This window comes from Muntiacus reevesi, chromosome 7 (assembly GCF_963930625.1).
Source record: "Muntiacus reevesi chromosome 7, mMunRee1.1, whole genome shotgun sequence".
Lineage (NCBI taxonomy): Eukaryota > Metazoa > Chordata > Mammalia > Artiodactyla > Cervidae > Muntiacus > Muntiacus reevesi.
Genome location: NC_089255.1, coordinates 9955727 through 9975804, shown reverse-complemented (window position 1 = coordinate 9975804; position 20078 = coordinate 9955727). Strand labels below are relative to the sequence as shown.

Sequence of the window (20078 nt, the reverse complement as noted above, 5' to 3'; positions counted from 1 at the left end):
TTTTACTGATTTGTAGTACCACTGTATGTTCTTATTAGTGCTATGATCTGTCTGGGTGCCATCTGTTTTAATCCACTGGCTTATCTGCTCTTGTGTTAGCACCTGACTGTTGTGATCTGTAATCTGCTATTAATATAACTTCTAGAGTATATTTATATACCCCTCCCCATTATATTTCCTTTACAAAATTTCCTTGACAAGTCTCACGTTTCCCTGTGGTCCAGTGGATAAGACTCCACAGTGCCAATGCAAGGGGCGCAGGTTTGATCCCTGGTCAGTGAAGTTAGACCTCACGTGCCCCGTGGCAAAAAGTTTAACAATAAACTGAGATGAGTCAAAGGCTCCTTGGGTACATGAATATATATCTCGTATGGGTTATTAAGTGGTGGTTTTAAAAGAAAAAGCAGGATTTTAAAATATATCTTATAATACAATGATGCGTGAATGGGTGATGATTATGATGATTATGTAGTGTAAATTATATAACCTCAATCACAGAAAAATAAATGAGATTAACCACAAAAATTAATTTGGGAAGAATGGAGGTATTTGTCTTCTCACCTAAATCTTCCCCCTGCTGATTGATGCTCTTTTCTTTTTGTTTGTTTTTTTTGTAATTATTTTTTCTCTATATATTCCCTTTTGGATAGATTCTGTTAGCATGCCTTCAAGTTTTGTATTTTTTTTTTTAATTCTTACTCTTCTTTTAAATCCGTCCAATATATTTTTCTTTTTTGAAAATTTATTTTTAAATGTGATAAAAATACATAACAAAATTTACTATCATAACCGTTTTTAAGTGTACAGTTCAGTAGTGTTACCTGTATTCACATTGTTACATAACTAATCTCCCGAAACTTTTTTATCTTGCAAAACTAAAACAATATATATACATTAAACAACAATTTTCTACTCCTCCCTCTCCCCAGCCCCTGGCAGCCACCCTTCTACTTTCTGTCCCTATAAATCTGACTGCTGTAGATACTTCATGCAGGTGAAATTCTACAGTATTTGTGGTTTTGTGACTGGCTTGTTTCCTTTAGTTCATTCATATAGCATGTGACTTTCCTTCCTTTTTAAAGGCTGATTAATATCCCACTGGTATATACCACATTTTGATTTTCCATACATCCAGTGTTGGACACTTGTGTTGTTTCCCCCTTTGGCTTTTGTGAATAATGCCGCTATGAGCATAGGTGAACAATATCTCTTTGAGACCCTGCTCTCAATTCTTTGGGTTATACACATAGAAGTGAAATTGCTGCACTGCGTGGTAATTCTATTTCTAATTTTTTGAAGAACTGCTGTACTGTTTTCCATAGTAGCAGTTCCATTTTATATTCCCAACAGTGTACAAGAGTCCCAGTATCTCTTCATCCTCACCAGCACTGACTCTTTCCTTCCCTTAAAAAAAATTTGCTATGAGCCATTCTGATGGATGTGAAGTGATATCTCATTGTGATTTTGATTTGCATCTCCCTTGTATTTAGTGATATTGAGTATCTTTCATGTGTTTGTAGATCATTTGTGTATCTTCTTTGGAGAAATATCTACTTGAGTCCTTCATCCGTTTTTAAATGAGATTTTTGTTGTTGTTACTATTGAGTTGTAGAAGTTCTTTATATATTCTGGATATTATTATATATCCTTGTTATATATATTGTTAGCAGATACTTTCTCCTATTCTGTAGATTGCCTTTTCTTCCTAATGAATATGTCCTTGGATGTATGTTTCTTAAAGGAGTCATGAATTCTGCATATTTAAAATATCTGAATGCAAGTTATTAGCTTAGTATTTTTGAATCTTATATTAATCATCAATAATCTTACAGTCAAATTTGCAATTAAAAATATTCAGAATTTATAATACAACTTATTTGTATTAAAATATACCTGATTTACAATATTGTGTTAATTTCTAGTGTCAAAGTTATCTATACACATTTTTCAGATTATTTTCCGTTATAGCTTCCATTATACGAGTTATTGACTATAGTTCCCTGTGCTCTGTGGTAAGTCCTCATTGCTCACCTATTTTATGCAGAGCAATTTGTATCTGTTAATCCTGTACTCCTAATGTACCCTTCATCCTCTCCCTTTCCCTTTGGTCACCATAAATTTGTTTTCTATGTCTGTGAGTCTGCTTCTCTTTTGTATATGGATTCATTTGTATTATTTTTTAGATTCCACATATAAGTAATATAATATTTGTCTTTCTCTGTCTGACTTACTCCACTTAGTGTGATATTCTCTGGGTCCATCCATATTGCTGCAAAGGCAGTATTTCATTCTTTTTTATGACTAATATTCCATGGTCTACATCACCACATATTCTTTTTTTTTTCATTTATTTTTATTAGTTGGCGGCTAATTACTTTACAATATTGTAGTGGTTTTTGCCATACATTGACATGAATCAGCCATGGATTTACATGTGTTCCCCATCCCGATCCCCCCTCCCACCTCCCTCTCCACCCGATTCCTCTGGGTCTTCCCAGTGCACCAGGCCCGAGCATTTGTCTCATGCATCCAGCCTGGGCTGGATACATCACCACATATTCTTAAACCAGTCGTCACTTGGTGGCCACGTAGGTTGTTTCCCTGTCTTGGCTACTGTAACAGTGCTGCCGTAAACACTGTAACTTTTTGATTTAGGGTTTCCATCTTTTTAGGATATATGCCCAGGAGTGGGACTGCTGAATCATATGATAACTCTATTTTTAGTTTCTTAGGGAACCTCGACATTATTTTCCACAGTGACTGCAACAACTTATTTTCCCACCAACAGTGTAGAAGGGTTCCTAGAAAAAGGAAGCAGCATTTATTGTTTGTAGATTTTTTGATGATGGCCATTCTGACTTATGTGAGGTGATAACCTCATTGTATTTTGATTTGCACTTCTCTAATAATTAGTGATGTTGAACATTTTTTGATGTGCCTATTGGCCACCTGTCTTCTTTGGCAAGAAATGTCTATTTAGTTCTCGTGACTATTTTTTGATTGGGTTATTTGTTTTCTTGATACTGCTTTGTATGAGCTGTTTGTATGTTTTGGATATTAACTCCTCATCAGTTGCATCATGTGCAAATATTTTCTCCCATTTGGTAGATTGTCTTTTCATTTTGTTGATGATTTCCTTTGCTTTTAAGTTTGATTAGTTCCCATGTGTTTATTTTTGCTCTTCTTTCTTTTGCCTTGGAAGACTGATCTAAGAAAATATCCCTACGATTTATGTCTGAGAATGTTTTGCCTCTGTCCAGTCTGGTTTTCATCTCACATGTTGCAAGTTTTCACTTTAGAAGTCGAGTTTGGATCTTTTATATCTTTTTTAATCCAACTTTCTAAACATACAGAATATAGTTTTAATAACTGTTTTCATGTCCTCTGCTAATTCCAACAGCTATGTCAGTTCTGGGTTGGTAGTGATTAGTCAGTCACCTCATTGTGGGTCTTGTTTCCATGACTTTTCAACTTTGATTCGATGCCAGACGTTGTACATTTTACTTTCTTGGATATTTATTTATTTATTTATTGTTAGTACCAAATCTTCTTGGTTTGTACTGAAATGCAGTTGAGGACACTAGGAGCCTTCAGGATATTGCCTTTATGATTTATTAGGCAGGTCCATATCAGTGTCTGGTTGTGGACAACCTATTCTTCACTGCTGAGTCAAAACCTTCTGAGTAATCTACCGAATGCCCTTGGAATTTAAGTTTTTCCAGCCTGGCAGATGGGAGTAGATATAACTATTTCTAAGCCCATGTGACTGCGGGGCGCTGCTTCCTTTCATCTTGCAGATAGTTCTTTCCCTGGTTTGGCGTAGCTCTCTCACATACGTCTGATCAGTGCTCAGCTGAATATTGTAAGGGACTTTCTACAAATCCCCAAGCTCCTCTTCCTGTGCCTTCATCTCCTCTGGCTCTCTATCCTGTCAACTCTAGGGGCTCCCTGGCGCCTCAGCTCTCAAGTCAGGGAGTCCATGGGGCGATGCCTCAATTTCCCATCCCTGCAGCAGGGCTTGGAACCTTACTATTCTTATGGTAATAATTGAGGACAGTGATAAGAATTGTTGGGTTTCCTGTCACTTAGGGATCACTGTCCTTTGCCTGATAGCTCATCTATTGAAAACTGTTGTTTCATATATTCTGTTTCTCTTTAGGTTGTTTTAGGTAGGAGGCTAGGTCTAGTCTGCCTGTTACTCCATCTTGGCTAGAAGCAGAAATACCCAAAGAATATTTTATTATCCTGTGTATTTTCTTCTTTCAAATACTTTCCAATTCAATCTGGGATCACAGAACCAGCTTTCTGAAACATAATATTGTAAGTCTTATAACTCTCTTCCAGAGGTTTTCTTCTTTATAAACCTTTGTAATCACATATAGAGAAATTATGTATATTGATCTATGTTACTTTTTATATTGCAAGTATTCCTTAACTTTCACATTCTCAGTTCCTAATTTTAATGATCTTTTCATTAGTTGGTTAATACTTTAAAGTAATTTTCATAGAGGTACATAAATGATAAGGTTTTTTAAAAAATCTTCGTATGTGGAAGAATATCTTTCTGTTACCTTCAAATATAAGTAATAATTTGACAAAGAATTCTTATCAAGTCTGTTCTCATTATTCTATAGACATTGCTTTATTGTCTTCTGATAAGTACCGTTACAGCAAAGTATACCAAGTTTACCTGAGAACAGAAAAGCTAAGGTTATAATCTTGGTATATCTGACAAGGTGGAATTTATGGCAAAATCATTGTTAAGAATAATGGTGGAAATGGTGCAAATGGTTTCTTCTTTGATCCATGTATTTAGACCCATTTATTTTCCAAAATTTCAGATTTTCTCGGTTAGATTATTGATTTCTAGTTTAATCCTATTGTTGTAAGAGGACATACTTTTTATTATTCAATCCTTTTAAATTTGAGACTTGTCTCACTTTCTTGGAATCTGTGCCGGGTAGCCTCGAAAAGAATGTGTATTTTGTAGTTGTTAGGTATAATATTAGGTTTTTCTTTGTGATCCAACCAGAAAATATTTTACTTCAGTAAATGAGTTTTTATATATTGCTTTAACTATAATTTTTCTTAGCTCTGTTGTATTGTTTTATATTTGTTTTTTTATCTTTGATTAGATCAATGTATGGTTTATTCCAGTAGCATCATTATATTAATATATTTATGTAATTCTCTTAGTCACTTTTTAGGTTCTGCTATTTGGTTTGTCAGCTTTAAATGTTATCTTTGACTTCTACTTATTACCTGTAAGAACATCAACAAGTTATTCAATTCTATCCTTTGTCTTACCTTTCTCTTTCAGTGCTATTTTTAGTTGTATTATATCTACTTTGTCTGAGCATGTAATATTATAATGCTGTTTTTCTACCCTTGTCCACAATTTTACTTTTGTCTTAGATCTATAATAATATATTCTGTGCTAACCACTTGTCCATTTCTAAAGTGTTCTCAATTACCTCTTAGTTGGAAAAATTCATATTTTAATAGATTTCTCAGGATTCTTTGAATTTCTCCTTGGTATTGAAGCCTTTCCTACAGCCTTGATAATAGCAAAACAGTTGAACTGATATAAGATCCTTGTCTCATATAGTTTTTTTCCTTGAGTTTCTTGACAGTGTTACCTTACTGTATACTTGTTTCATATGTCACCGTTGATAAATTTCATGTTATCTGGATCTTATTTCATTTGCAAGTGACTTGGTCCTTTTGCCTAGAGGTCTGGAAGGTTTTTGTTATCACTAGTATTATTTAAAGTTGAAGACTTTTACTAGGTATGACTCAAAGGTGACCAAACTGAGTCACGTTCCCAGATGCGCAATGGGGTACATTCAGGTCTTTTGTTTCAGAGTTTTTGGTGTTGGTCACTCAGTGTGGGGGCCTCTCTTTCTGGGTTTATTTTATCAGATACAGCCTGAGTCCCTTCCCCTCTTGGACCCCTGCACCCTCTTGGGCACAATCCCAGCCTGACTCCTTCCCTAGGTGGGAACCAGCACTGACTCTCCAGGGCTTAGATGGATATTTCCTCATGTCCATCCAGGTTTAAACATATTCTGTCTCCTGCTTATGTTGTAGGCTTGAGTGTTGGGTAATTTTACTTTCTTTCCTTTTCAGTATGTCTTTTAAGGGAAATGTGTGGAGAGATTCAAATGTAGATGGCCACCATTATCCTATGGAAATCAAGAAATTCACACGTTCTTTGACTCTTGCTCCAGTGTAAGAAAAATGGCACTGGAAACTGGAAATGAAGCATTATAAAAATGGGTTACGAAGTAAAGACGATAGCGACACCAACCAGTAGCTCTGCATTCAAAGTCTATATATATTTAGTCACATCAGTCACGTGAATATACATCTATATGTGTGTGTGTATACATATATATCACATATATACAAATACATATATACATATATGTATTTGTGAAGTTGAAGCAAAATGTTGAAGAAGTGATGAGTTATTTTTTGATTCCCTGTTTCTCCCTCTCTGACAAAAGAGCTTCTTCTCTGTGTTCATAGTTAGGTCGTGCTCTGAGGGTTGTTTCAGACATTTTCTGTCTGATTGCATCACATTCGAGAATGCGACCTAGCTGCCTGATTTCTCCTGTGTCCTCCCGGTTGGTCTTGTGTTTGCTGCCTGGAGCGACAGAGAGAGGGAAGAAACCGGTGGTGAGGGAGGAGAGGCGTGCTGGGCCAGCCCTGACACCAGCTGATGCGAGCTCCCTGCTCACTTTTGTCTAGTGTGACCTCTAAGGCCTAAGTTTTGGGCTTCCCTCATAGAAGGCAATGGCACCCCACTCCAGTACTCTTGCCTGGAAAATCCCATGGATGGAGCAGCCTGGTGGACTGCAGTCCATGGGGTCACTAAGAGTCGGATACGACTGAGCGACTTCACTTTCCCTTTTCACTTTCATGTGCTGGAGAAGGAAATGGCAACCCACTCCGGTGTTCTTGCCTGGAGAATCCCAGGGACGGGAGAGCCTGGTGGGCTGCCGTCTATGGGGTCGCAGAGTCAGACACAACTGAAGCGACTTAGCAGCAGCAGCATAACTCAGTTGGTAAAGAATCCTCCTGCAATGCAGGAGAACCCGGTTCAATTCCTGTGTCAGGAATATCCGCGAGAGAAGGGATAGGCTACCCACTCCAGTATTCTTGGGCTTCCCTGGTGGCTCAGCTGGTAAAGAATCTGCCTGCAATGCGGGAGAAGTGGGTTCAATCCCTGGGTTGGGAAGATCCCCTGGAGAAGGGAAAGGCTACCCACTCCAGTATTCTGGCCTGGAGAATTCGATGGACTGTATAGTCCATGGACACAACTGAGCGACTTTCACTTCACTTTGAGTGAAGCTACGTCTATAGCTAGACGTAGACAAAGTGAATCCATCTTTTTCTGTTTTCTTTGGGACCAGGTTTTGATTCGTCTGTTCGAATCCAAGAATATGTTGTTAATCTCTTCAGCACTGGCACGAGTGAAAGCCCCCTCAGGACTTTGGCATCTGGTCTTCTCTTTAGTTTCCAACACTGTTGCCAGTGTTGGTCTTTTTGTAATTCTTCACGGGTATTATAATGGAAATCGGGAAAAAAGGGATATTAGGTTCTGCTGGTTTGCCCTGATACTAACCTGGAAGTCCTACCAATTATTTTTTAATAATAAATAGGAAAAGATTGTAATAAAGGTGTGATTCAGTTATTCTGAATAATATTGTATCTTTTAGAGTAGCCTACTTTAATATTTAATGATTCCTTAATAAAGATGTACATGAAAAATTTCTCTCATATAAAACTCTACATCAGGTGGATTTAAGTTACATATTTCCTCACCAATTTTAGTCAAAATGTTTTTATTTCCGTGGCTAAACACTTTATTCATGGTAACGTTTGCATGTTAAAATGGCTTTTAAAGGAGCATGGAATTTACACAAACCCAATATCACCATCACCCACATAACAGAGAAAATACATCCTGGGAGTAATGTCACTAGTGTAATGGTTGAAAATGTGAACTCTGTGGTTAGATATGGTTCAAATCTGGTCATTTCCATTTATTATTTGTGTGATCTTGGGCAAGTTACTTTATGCCTCCAAGCATCAGTTGTGTGTAGAATGTAACATTAGTGATGCCCGCTTCATAGGCACTTACATGAGGATGTAGTGAGAAAATATGTGTGAAACAGCACAGAGCCTGGAACACAGTATTAATAGCAACTCAATAGCTTTAGGGGAAGGTAATCAGGATGATGATAATTCTTATATAAAGTGGACAGGATGGAAGTTACTCTGTGGGTGTTTCTTGGATTTTTTTATCAATAATTTTTTTTCAACATTTCATGTCTGGAAATATTGCCATGGCTATTTCTGTTTCTAAAAATTTGAGATTGCCTTCCGGGGTGTGTCTTTTTTACGACAGATGGTCAGCAGCTAGTGGTAAAAGAAGTGTGGGATATCATAGCACTTCATTTATTTATGGGGAATGTTTTACTGCCCCACCCTTCAACTAGTTGGAAAGTGAAAGTCAAAAACTGGAAACTCTATAAATGGACAGTGCTGTGATCTCAGTGTCTGAAACTGTAGACTTTTAGAAAATATTTATAGCATATTGGAAACTAGTTACTGATCAGTGTATCCTTGCTCCATTAAAAAAAAAAACTAAACCAGAAAACATGAAATTTGGGTAAATTAAAACTGAATAATGAAATGACATCAGAGACAACTACATACCATTTTATATAATTCTTTAAGAGAAGAAGATGGAGAAAGATTATTAATTCTTTTGTTAACAGAGGCATTTGAAATAAACAGATATTTGTTAATGGATCCTTAAAAATAAGCTGAATGAATGGAAACGTAATGTATTTAAAAAGATACTGAGTCCATGTCTACATTTGATGGAGGAGACAATTTAGCATACTGGCTGTGAGTGGGGAATTCAGGAGTTTGCCTGGTTTCCAAACCCAGTTCTGCCACCTGCCCAAACACATGATCTGGTAAGTCACTCAACTGCTCTGTGCCAAGGTTGTGTCTGTCATAATGTAGAAGATTAAATGAGATAGTACATGCAAAACATTTGGAATGGTGTGAAGCACATAACAAATGCTCTCTAAATTCTAGCTTCTATTATTCAGACGAACTTGGCCGAAACAACCTCCACTCCTCATTCCCAAGTGGTTCAGTGGTAAAGAATCCACCTGCCAATGCAGGAGATGCTGGCTCAATCCCTGAGTCAGGAAGATCCTCTGGAAGAGGAAACAGCAACCCACTCCAGTGTTCGTGCCTGAAAAATCCCATGGACAGAGGACCCTAGGGGCCTACAGTCCACAGGGCTCGCAGAGTTGGACACGACTGAGCACGTGCACCATCCCAGTGGGCGTGTTGCAGTTCTTTGTCTTTGCGTAAATCTTCCCGTCATGGTCCTTACTCCCGTGACCACTATTGTCTGCTGAGGCAGGTAGTCAGCACTGTGCAGGAAGAAAGAATCTCTGAGCAGTCCCCTAGGTGCCTAGCTTAAAGAAGCTGATTAGATGGCCCTGTTTCATTCCTATCAGCCTGGAGCCCAAACATTTACCCTAATAAAAACACCTGTCACCTTGCCATAATAAAATCAGGGCATTTCATGAACTTATGTGATTACTGAAAAATCATTTTCCATGAACATCATCAGTCATTATTTTTAGATTTACATTTTGCAAATGTAATCAACAGTTTAATGAAGATAATATTGCACATCCAGCTAAACTATACCATATGCTCAATTCAAAACATTGGGGAAATTCCTAGATAACAAATTGCAATGTATCCTTTTTTATATGCAGTTCATGAGTGGACTGTGTAACTTGGCTGTATTTGACACAGATGCTTTTCTCAAAAGAGACTTTCACTTGGAAAAGAATATCATTATATGTCTTAGAAATTAAAGTTATAGCTATATCAGTGTATTTCTAAGGGGAACTCTTGCCAAGAAAGAGAGAAAGATAGGAATGTTAATGTTCCATTGTTTTACATATTATTTATGTAGCTTATCTAGGCTATAGTCTTTTCTCCGTGATTATATTCTTTCCATATTTACATAGTCAGGATCTGAATTCTGCAACAAAAGGTGTTGTCATTGTTTTTAAGCTACCAGCTTATTCAGTTCAGTTCAGTTCAGTCGCTCAGTCATGTCTGACTCTTTGCGACCCCATGGGCTGCAGCACACCAGGCCTCCCTGTCCATCACCAACTCCCAGAGTTTACTCAAACTCATGTCTATTGAGTCAGTGATGCCATCCAACCATCTCATCCTCTGTTGTCCCCTTCTCCTCCCACATTTAGTCTTCCCCAGCACCAGGGTCTTTTCCAATGAGTCAGTTCTTCACATCAGGTGGCCGAAGTATTTGAGTTTCAGCTTCAGCATCAGTCCTTCCAATGAATATTCAGGATCCATCCTAAATTTCCTTTAGGATGAACTGGTTGGATCTCCTTGCAGTCCAAGGGACTCTCAAGAGTCTTCTCCAACACCACAGTTCAAAAGCATCAATTCTTCAGCACTCAGCTTTCTTTTCGGTCCTAGTCTCACATCCATACATGACTACTGGAAAAACCATAGCTTTGACTAGACAGACCTTTGTTGGCAAAGTAATGTCTCTGCTTTTTAATACGCTATCTAGGTTGGTCATGACTTTTCTTCCAAGGAGCAAGCGTCTTTTAATTTCATGGTTACAGTCACCATCTGCAGTGATTTTGGAGCCCAAGAAAATAAAGTCTCTCACTGTTTCCACTGGTTCCCATCTATTTGCCATGAAGTGATGGGACCAGATGTCATGATCTTAGTTTTCTGAATGTTGGGTTTTAAGCCAACTTTTCCACTATCCTCTTTCACTTTCATCAAGAGGCTCTTTAGTTCTTCTTCACTCCCTGCCATAACGGTGGTACATCTTCATATCTGAGGTTATTGATATTTCTCCCAGCAATCTTGATTCCAGCTTGTGCTTCATTGAGCCCAGTGTTTCTCATGATGTACTCTGCATATAAGTTAAATAAGCAGGGTGACAATATACAACCTTGATGTACTTCTAGTTCTAACTATTGCTTCCTGACTTGCATACATATTTTTCAAGAGGCAGGTCAGGTGGTCTGGTATTCCCATCTCTTGAAGAAGTTTCCACAGTTTGTTATGATCCACACCATCAAAGGCTTTGGCATAGTCAATAAAACAGAAGTAGATGTTTTTCTGGAACTCTCTTGCTGTTTTGAAGATCCAACAGATGCTGGCAGTTTGATTTCTGGTTCCTCTGCTTTTTCTAAATCCAACTTGAACATCTGGAAGTTCACAGTTCATGTACTGTTGAAGCCTAGCTTGGAGAATTTTGAGCATTACTCTGCTAGCATGTGAGATGAGTGCAATTGTGCAGTAGTTTAAATATTCTTTGGCATTGCCCTTCTTTGGGATTCAAATGGAAACTGACGTTTTCCAGTCCTATGGCCACTGCTGAGTTTTCCAAATTTGCTGGCATATTGAGTGCAGCACTTCCACAGCATCATCTTTTAGGATTTGAAATAGCTCAACTGGAATTCCATCACCTCCACTAGCTTAGTTCATAGTGATACTTCCTAAGGCCCACTTGAGTTTGCATTCCCGGATGTCTGGCTCTAGGTGAATGATCATACCATTGTGATTATCTGGGTCATGAAGATATTTTTTGTATAGTTCTTCTGTGTATTTTTGCCACCTCTTCTTAATATCTTCTGCTTCTGTTAGGTCCATACTATTTCTGTCCTTTATTGTGCCTATCTTTGCATGAAATGTTCCCTTGGTATCTCTAATTTTCTTGAGGATATCTCTAGTCTTTCAGTACTTACTATATAGCCCAAGCACTTTGCATATGTTTCCCCAATTAATTCTCATACGACCTTGAAAGTAGGTACTTTTATCCACCTCCTGCTAGAGAGAAAAACAAGGCTCAAGTTTATATAATCTTGTGGAGTTGAGATGCAGACCCTGAAAAGCTATGCTCTTAAAGACAGTGCAGGACTGCACATGAGACAGTGAAGCCTTCAGACCTGGTGGAGGGAAGACCATAAACCACGGAGGCAATTAGTATTGTCCGCTTTCCAGTGCTTTCTTTGTGTGGAAATGAAACTTTTGAGAAGTGAGATATCCAAAAAAATAATGAAACACCACAATAACTGTAGCATTACCTATAAATACATATCAATAGATATGTTAGAAAATAAAAGTTACCACGCTGTAACAGTGATCAATCCCATGAACATTTAATGAGTTTTATGAGACCATTATTTATTCTGCAGATTGTGATGATTATACAGCTGATATTGATGGAAACTGTTTTGAATATAGAAAACATTTCCCCCACCCCATAGCTCACTTTGTTACGTACACCTTTAAGGAAGAAATTGTATAATATACTAAAAGTGTGTGTTCAGGGGACTTATTCAAGGGTATATAAAGGAAATGGATGTAGGAAGTTATCAATAGATTTCTTAAGGTATTTTCTGAGGCACTAAGACTTCCTTTCAAGAAGAAAAGGAAGTCTTATAGAATTATACATAGGCTCATTACATAAATATCCTAAAAGGTTAACCCTCATCTTTTTGTTGTACAGAAAAAAATCAAGAATTTAGAATCTATAATCAGATGTGGTGCCCTCAGATAGCAAGGCTTGAGATTGGTGATTCTCATCCTAAACTGTGTTTGAGAATCAGCTGTATTTATGTGTACATAAGTGTATGTTGTTATTGAAGTATAGTTACTGTACAATATTATATAAATTATAAGTATATACTGTAGAGAGTCACAATTTTTGAAGGCTACATTCCATTTATAGTTATTCTAAAATGTTGGCTCTATCCCCTATGTTGTACAAAATATTCTTGTAGCTTGCATGCGAGAATATTATGCATAATAGTTTGTACCTCTGGTTCCACCTGCCCTCTCCCCACTGATAACTGCTAGTTTGTTCTTTTGTTCTATATGTCTGTGAGTCTGCTCCTTTCTTGTTATATTCACTAGTTTGTTGTATTTTTTATGTTTAAATTGAAGTATAGTTGATTTACAATATTGTGTTGGTTTCTGATGTACAGCAAAGCGATTCATTTATATGTATGTGTATATATGTATATGTTTTTCTTTTTCAAGTTCTTTTCCATTATAGGTTATTATAAGATATTGCATGTAGTTCCCTGTGCTGTATGGTTGGAGCTTGTTGTTTATCTGTCTTATATGTGGTAGCTTGTATCTGACAGTCCCAAGCTCCTCATTGGCCCCTCCTTACCCCTTTCACGTTTAGTCACCATAAATTTGTTTCCTGTATGTGTGAGTCTGTTTCTGTTTTGTATGTAGATTCATTTGTTTTTAGATTCCACATATAAGTGATATCACATTTTTGTCCTCTGTCTTACATCACTTAGTATGGTATCCATGTTGCTGCAAATGGCATGATTTCATTCTTTTTTATGACTATGTAGTATTCCATGTGTAATATATATGCATATATACCACATTTTGTTTATATACATATGTATTCATCTGTCAGTAAACACTAGGTTGGTTCTACGTCTTGACGGTTATAAACAGTGCTGCTATGAACATTGGGCTGCTATCTTTTTGAATTAGAGCTTTCATCTTTTCAGGGTATATGCCCAGGCACGGGATTGTTGAATTGTATTGCCACTCTTACTTTTAGCTGTTTGAGGAACCTCTATACTGTTTTTTCACAGTGGCTGCAACAATTTACACTCTAACCAGCAGTGTAGAGAGGCTTGCTTTTCTCCACACCCTCTCCAACACTTATTTCTTAGACGTCTTAATGATCATCATTCTGACCAGTGTGATGTGATGCCTTATTGCGGTTCTGATTTGTGTTTCTCTAATAACTAGCGATATTGAGCATTTTTTTCATGTGCCTATTGACCATTTTTATGTCTTCTTTGGAGAAATATCTATTTAGGTCTTGTGCCTATTGTTCAATTGAGTTGTTTGGTTTTTTGTTATTGAATTATATACTGAGTTTGTACATTTTGGAAATTAAGCCCTTGTCAGTAGCATCATTTGCAAATATTTTCTCTCATTATGTAGGTTGTCTTTTCATTTTATTGATGGTTTCCTTTGCTGCAAAAGCTTATAAGTTTGATTAGGTCCCATTTGTTTCTTTTTGCTTTTATTCACTGCCCTGGGAGACTGACCTAAGAAAATATTGGTACGATTTATATCAGAGAATATTTTGCCTATATTATCTTCTAGGAATTTTATGGTATCATATCTTCTATTTAAGTCTCTAAGGAGTTTTCAGTTTATTATTGTGTATGGTGTGAGGGAGTATTCTAATTTCATTGATTTACATGCAGCTGTCCGGCTTTCCCAGCACCACTTGCTGAAGTATTGTACTTTTTAAGATTCCACATGGAAATGGCATCACACAGTATCTGTCTTCCTCTGTCTTACTTCGCTTAGCATAATACCTTTCAGGTCCATCCATTTTGTTGCAAATGGCAAATGTCTTTCTTTTTTAGGGTTGAATAGTATTCTGTTATGTATATATACCACACTTTTTTTATTCATCCATGTGTTGGTGAAAACTTAATTCCATAGCTTGGCAATCATAAGTTTGCTGGGTCATATGGTAGTTCTATTTTTAGTTTTTTGAGACACCTCCCTTCTGTTTTCCACAGTGGCTGTACCAATTTGCACTCCCACCAAAAGTGTATGAGGGCTCCCTTTTCTTCCTATCCTCTCCGAATTTCTTATTTGTATTCCCTTTGATGATAGCCGTTCTGACAGGTGTGAAATGATATTGCACTGTGGTTTGCTTTGCGTCTCCATGATGATTAGCGATGCTGAGCATCTTTTCATGTGTCTATTGACCATCTGCATTTGCTCTTTGGGACAATATCTATTCAGTTTTTCCTCCCACTTTTAAATTGGGAGGATGAGTTGTGTTTTTGACAAGGATGCCAATATAGTTCAACTGGGAAGAAGAATCTTTTCAATAAATGTTACTGGCATAACTAGATATTCACATACAAACGGATGAAATTAGATTCCTACCTCACAGAATACACAGAAATTAACTTAAAATGGATCATAGACATGAAAGTAACAACTACATTTAAAACAGTTTTAGAAGAAAACATAAGAGCAAAACTCTGTGACTTTGGATTAGGCATTTTCTTAGAATAAATACCAAAAAGCAACAAAAGAAGACAAGTTGTTCTAAACCAAAATTTTAAACTTTTTTTTCTGCAAATGATACTATCAAGAAAGTAAAAAGCAACTCACAGAACTGGAGAAAATATTAGCAAATCATGTATCTGATATAGAACTTGTGTTCAGAATGTATTAAGAATACTTGCAGTCGATCATAAACAGATAAATAGCCCGTTTTTAAAATGAGCAAAGGCTCTGAATAGACGTTCCTCCAAAGAAGTTGTATAAGTGATCAATATACACATGAAAAGGAAAATGTAAATCAAAAACTACAGTGAAATACCACTTCATACCAGCTAGGATGGCTGTAATTAAAAAGACATACATTTATAAGTACCACTAAGAAGAGGATAGGGAGAAATTGGAATGCTCAAACATAGCTAGTTAGAGTGTAAGATGGTGCAGCTGCTTTGGAAAATAGTTTAGCAGGTCCTTAAAAGTTTAAATATATAAAGTAGATGTAGCAAGTCTACTCCTAGATACACCCCAAGAGAAATTAAAACAAATGTCCATCCAAAATCCTATATATAAGTATTCATAATAGGCAAAAAATGTAGAAACAACTCAAATGTCCATAAAATGATGAGTAGATACAGACATTGTGATATAGCCATGCAATGACTATTATTCAGCCATTTAAGAGGAAGCTGTACTGATACATACTACAAAATGGATGTACCTTGAAAACATTATAAATCATATGGTTTGTAAGTTATATTTCAGTAAAGCTAATTTGACAAAATAATCAACTTGGATACTTTTGTAAATCTTTATGCCCAAGCTGAACTCCAGATCAATGAGATCGTTCTCTTATGGTGGAACTCAAGCATCAGTATTTTTTAAAGTTCCCCAGGTGATTGCATTGTGTAGCCAAGACTGAGAATCACAGCTCTAGAATCACCTCTAATTAGAGCTTCTAATTTAGGAAACTCTAGAAAAGTTCAGACCTCAGTAAGAGGACTCCAGGAAATTTCCAGCAGTCTCGCTACTCAAAGTGTGGTCCTCAGACCAGTATCACTGGGGAACCTGTTAAAAATGTAGATTCCCGGATAGCCTTCATCCTGGCTCTAATAAATCAGAATCCACAATTTAACAAGAGCCCCAAGTAATCTAAAGTTTGAGAAGCACTGCCCCAGGCCAGTAATTCACAATCTTGGCTGCATGTTGGAATCACCTGGGAGTTATATTGATACCTGGTTTCCGCCCCTAGTGATGCTACTGGTATGAGGTACAGCATCTGGATTTTAGAAGCTCCTAGGTGATTTTACTGTGATACAAATTGAGAATAACTGGTGTAAACATACTGTTTGGGGACATTTAGTGGCAAAAAGAAGAAAAGATAAGACATTTTAAAATGAAATATATTTTGTTTTTAACATAAAGGATTGAGGAACATGCATAAATAAATGGAGATTATTGATGTCAAACATTCCCAAAAGTGCAGGGAAGGAATGGGAGTTAGACAATAGTAGGGAAGGTTTGCCCTAAAAAGACATTGAAAAAGTTAAAAAAAAAAAAAAATGACCGAGCATTTTCCCCTCCAGATACAAGATGAGACCTCTTTTTATAACATATGATTATTAGAGGCTATGCAAATTTAAGTGGCCAAGGATCTGTGAGTTCTTGAGAAAAGTGTTTTTAAATTGTACCAGAAAATGTTCAGCAGCTACTTACTGAACTTTTCTCTTTTCTTCTTATTTAAAAAAGTGTTAATATATTAATTCAGCAATAGATAATCCTTCCCAATAATCAGGGTACCAGTGTCCCAGTATTGGCGTCCAGTTCTCAGTTCTGGGGAGATTGAATGCCTGCAGACAATGGGAGCTGAGCTGGGTGGGAGGTGTTCTTCCTGGGCATGAAGGACTCCCCTCGCCAATGATGGGCTTCACCTCGTTGTGACCAGCGTCTCTCTGCCCTCACTGGTCTTTGCAGAGTCGTGACTCTAGAGTGTCTCCTAGACAGAGTCACAAAGCTCGCAGAGTTGGTCTTCGTATCTCTCCTTTCACCCCCCACCACCAGCCTTAGTCTCCACGTGCTCTTCCCCAGGTGACTTGAGTCTACACCTCTGTCCCAGCATCAGTGTACGGCACCCTTGTCGCCATTGAAATGAGCCACGTGGGTTCTGTGCCTTCTGGAGGCGGGGTGTGCGTGTGTGTGTGTGTGTGTGTGTGTAAGTGCTTTAGTGATCCCTGCTAACTTAGTGCGTAACTGTTAAAGGAAACCCACGGCCCCTTTTCCTTCCTTCTTCCTCCTCCTCCTCCGGCCTTTCTGCCTCCCTCCTTTCTCCCTAACATCTCCTTCCCTTTTTTCTCTTATTCCCTCCATCTCAGACACTGAGACCCTGAACCCTTTACCAAAGTGAAAGAAGTGATGTAAGTGTTGAGACTTGAGAACCAACCCAGTGACCATAATACCTTTACTGTGTTTTCTCCCTTTTGTTAAAGGCAAGTCTGATCTTAAACATATCAGGACATTTCTGCATGCTGAGAGGGAAATCACATGATCAATTATTACCAGTATGTGATAGCACGAGTGAGTAGCGTGCAATTGAGTTCCAAAAATCAACTAATGTGTTTAAATACTGCAGGTACAACGTAGTTATGGGTCATTATCCTGTGTTTAAATTCCCAAATTCTGTCAACTATCTGAGTTTTCTCTTTTCATGCTTTTTAAAGTCTTTATGAAATAATAAAAATGTTCACAAGTTATATACTACCTTAAAAAGAATCTTAAATTTTTTCTGATTGCAGTAATGATGCATGCCAACTGTATATGGCACTGTTGAAAATGAAAGTCTTATAGTGTCACCCAGCCATCCCCCCATCCCAGCTAATAGTTTGGTGTACATTTTATCATATTTCCATTATCACTAGCTTCCCTTTACATGTATGTATGCATTTTTAAAAGAATTCACCTGGAGATATTTCTAAAATCCATCAGTTTCCAAAGGACTAGCCCCAGGGAATAGGTACATGAGCTTGTCTAAGGATTTTAATAACTTCTCATATTTTGATGTGGGGTAACCCAAAGTTTGGGCTTCCCAGGTGGCCCTGGTGGTAAAGAACCTGCTTACCAATGCAGGAGGCTTAAGAGACATGGGTTCAATCTCTGGGTCAAGAATATCCCCTGGATGAGGGCATAGCAACCCACTCCAGTGTTCTTGCCTGGAGAATCCCATGGACAGAGGAGCCTGGCGGTCCACAGGGTCTCAAAGAGTCAGACACCCCTGAAGAGACTTAGCACACACACCCCAAGATTTATGATACTTTATTCAGTTCCTTTAAATGTACATGTAGTTTTCTTGACTCATTTAATAACTTGAAGTCTCTAATAGTATTTGGTTATTGTTTAAATCACTTGTCTTATTTTGTCTTTCCTTGGCTTATATCTCTGACCATGTCCTTATCAAAATATTCTGATTAGTAGATTTTAAAAAGTAGCATCAGGGAGGGGGGATCAGGATGGGGAACACATGTAAATCCATGGCTGATTCATGTCAATCTATGGCAAAAACCACTACAATATTGTAAAGTAATTAGCCTCCAACTAATAAAAATAAATGAAAAAAAAAAGGTAGCATCACTACATACGTGACTTAAGAAGGTTGGTTGACTTTTGGTTTTTTCACTCCTGTCTGCATCATGAGATTCTACCTGCGATGATTTTCCCCAGCAAATAATTTATCACTGGGATTACTCACTATCTTTAGTGTTCAAAATTCATCTCTTGCTATAAAGTTTCATTATTTTGCAACATCTGTGGCTCTTCTGAATAATGAAAAAATGAAATGAATGATATACAGATAAATTCCCTTTAAAAATTATTGAAAAATATCTTTTATTTAACCATGCCTAGTACTTTGGGGTATTCCAGTGAGCTCTACTTATAAAGATGAGAAATCTAGGAGTTCCTCCACCTTCTTTCTTGTCTTTTTTTTTTTTTGGATTGAATGAATTCTATTTTGTTTTACTCCAGAAAAGTCATACCTTGCTTTCTAAGTTACCTAGAATTTTAACATGCAAATTTTACTTTGCTAAAATCTAAATTTAATGAACAGTTGTATCCTCTTCCAAATACTACACTTTCAAATGTTTTTATTCTGATTTCCCCTCCTGACTTACTTGCTAATTTTATCAGCCCGATTTTAGCTCTGTTTGCTTGCTTTTTTCAACCTCATGAATTAGACATCACCATTCTGTTATATTCATTCCTTATATTCATCTTTTCTTTTCTTTTCTCTTTTTGGCTTATCATCCCTGTTTACATTCAGAGCTTCTGAGATGAAACCCTAGTTTCTGTCATTTTGGATTGGTTGACAGTCTCCATGATATACAGGTCGTTAGTTAAATGTCTCAGGAAGAAAATGAGGAGGAGTCCAAGGAAATAGCCTCCAACATGCACAGAGCTGCCCCCAGGCCTAGAATCATCCCTGTATATTTTCCTCTCTCTAGTTAGAGGATTTTATGGAGTAGAGAGGAAAAAGAAAATCTTATAGAATCCAGAAGTTAAATATATTCACTTTAAAGGATTGTTTCTTATTCTGAGACTGTATTTGTCCTAATAATTGTTGCTGTTAAAATTACCTTTTTTTTGTAAGATAATGGACGATGATGGTAGTTGAAACTTGTTTTGGTTTTGGTTTTTATTCATGAGGTTTATTTTAACTTTCTGTTACTTGGCAAATATAACATTGCCAATCAAAACCCAGATTTTTTGAAAATTTACAAGTCCTTGAAGTCCTAAGCCACTGCTGTAGACAACTAACTGTGAGTTTGGGATGTGGACACTGAAGCTTGTTTTCTTGGTTACATCAGGGGCTTTATTGGTTATTCAGATGTGGACACACCCTGTAGTGTTAGTAGGACTTTGCA

At 37.2% G+C, this 20078-nt stretch overlaps 1 protein-coding gene across 1 annotated transcript in view; it reads left to right on the top strand.

The window, feature by feature from the left end:
• The window catches only part of ARSB (arylsulfatase B), a 162608-nt gene that overhangs the window by 84608 nt on the left and 57922 nt on the right, over positions 1–20078 (top strand). The window lies entirely within an intron of this gene.